The sequence below is a fragment of the Carlito syrichta genome, unplaced genomic scaffold (genome assembly GCF_000164805.1).
Source record: "Carlito syrichta isolate Samal-C Ts95f unplaced genomic scaffold, Tarsius_syrichta-2.0.1 Scaffold288237, whole genome shotgun sequence".
NCBI lineage: Eukaryota > Metazoa > Chordata > Mammalia > Primates > Tarsiidae > Carlito > Carlito syrichta.
Genome location: NW_007232333.1, coordinates 6,593 through 9,002, shown reverse-complemented (window position 1 = coordinate 9,002; position 2,410 = coordinate 6,593).

Here is a 2,410-nt window from a genome sequence, read left to right as displayed (position 1 = left end):
AATCAAGGATTTTAAATATTTTGGTATTTTTGACGTTATCAAAACTAAATTATAAATATACTGCTTTGGAACTCAAACCAATTTTGATTTTCCTGAGGGACCTAGAAAATCTCAAAAGATTTGTTTTCTATCCTTAGAAAGCAAAGATGTTAAACTAGGCTTATTTGATATGTTAAATTACATGTGAAACACTGTCAAATAAGAAGTGATCCTAAACATAGAATTTTTGTTATATTTGCTATAAATATGTTATATTTGTAGGTATATGTTATTAATATAAGTATTAAGAAAATTGCACACAATTTCTAGAAATCTGATATGTCCTGGTATAATGTTATCAGTCATAATTTGAGTTATTATCTTTAAAGTGTTATAAATCACAGAAATAATCAAATTTTCTTGTCAATTGCATTATAATGAACTCTCTTCAGGTCTCTGACCCTGGCCATTTTAAATCTTTTTTCATTTGCATAAGTTATTGCTTTCTCTGATGTTTTCTTGAAATCAACTACAGACAAAATTGGTATATCTTCAAAGAGATTCATGGAAAAGACACTGACAAGGACAGGTTCTGAGAACTTGAAGGTCACATCACTGAACTTGATAAGAACTTCAAGTCTCTAACAAGAAATTGATTGAATCACAAATATAAAATTATAATTTTTATGACTTTATTGCTGGTTCTTTATTGTTTTGTTTTCCAGTCTTAAAGAGTATTTTTTCTCTTTTTTTATTTAAGTAATATAGCTTCCAGTAATCTGGTAAATTATATTTTGGAAACAGATTTGAAACGATTATCTTTTTCTCCCTATCTGAGTCTTCCAATATTCAATAACTCTTATTGAACATTCTGATTTTCATAGCAATATGGTTAGTTACATAAATTCAATAAGAATGTTATCCTTGTAGCAGGACATGATTGGAAACATTGGTTATATTACCAAGACTTTGACCTGAATGTCAGTTTTGAGAATGATGTACATTGAATCAGATATGACCAGACCATTTTAATGCATTAAGGTTGACTTCATGGAGCCAGTAAGTCCTTTAGAGAAAACCAGCCTGGTACCTGGCTTAAAGAGATCCCAGTCTTAAAGGCTAGTTAGAAATGGCAGTTTCTGGCAGACTCAAGAAGCTCAGAATATTTTGGGAACCTTGAGAAGAGAAGAATTCATTTAATTCTATAGACATTACAGGGGAAGTCTGGTGGTGAGTCCCTGATTTGTCTTCCTAAGCTGGAGAGTTTTTTTTTTTTTAATTCTATGTTTAGCAATTTATTTATTTTTTAGAGATTGTGTTCTTTCTATGCTGCCTAGGCTGGACTCAAACTCCTGAGTTCAAATAATCCTTCCTCAGCCAGGCTCGGTGACTCAGCCGGTAATCCCGTGCTTTGGGAGGCTGAGGTGAGTGGATTGCCTGAGCCCGCGGGTTCGAGACTCACCCAGGCAACTTGGCGAGACATCATCTCTACAATAAATCAAAAAATCAGCCAGGCGTGGTAGTGTATGCCTGTCGTTCTAGCTACTTGGAGGGCTGAGGGGGAAGGATCATCGGAGCCCAGCAGGTCGAGGCTGTGTTGGCTGGGAGCGGCCACTGCACTCCGGTCTGGGTGACAGAGTGAGACACCAATTCAGAAAGAAAAATTTTAAAAATTTTAAAAAATCCTTTCTCCTCGGATTCCCAAGTAACTGAGAATGAAAATACATGCAAACACCCAACCTATAGGGCCTTTTAAAACAATGAACCTGAAAGTTTAAAATAAAATTTCTAGCAAAGCAGACTTAAAAAGAATCTATATTGCCAATTACTATTCTTCCTTTACTTACATAATCAGGCCAAAAGTAAGGAGATTTGACTTATTTTACAAACAAATTAGTCTTACTGTAATTATCTTTGGTAAAAATGGTGATGACTATAGAGAGAAAAAGTATATGCACTAAAGACAATGACAGCAATTCAATTCCAGCTTTGTTGATTGTCTTTTAGATTTTATCTTCCTATAAACTGGACTGTATTCCAAATTATTTTAGTTTCCTACAATATTTGACTGACTCTTCAAACTAATGTTTCTAAGTTTCTTCCATCTTTTTGACTTGGATTCCCTAAAACTGGCCTTTTCTAAAATAACATGCAAGTTGAAGCTGAATGACTTGATATAAACTTGATAGAAATCACCACAACTGCTTTTGTATGACAATCTTCATGCCTGTAACTGTGTGTGTCACTCAGAAAGTTCACCAGAATGCCTGATGGCATCATCAGAGCCATTCAGTTATCAAAAGATGTTTTGTGACCAACATCTAGGAATCTTCTTGATAGGCTGCCTCTGGACTCAGAAACTGAGTTTATAATGTACTCCCAACTATTAACCTTTAATTTTCTTTTTTTCTATAAAAATGCTCTTATTGAA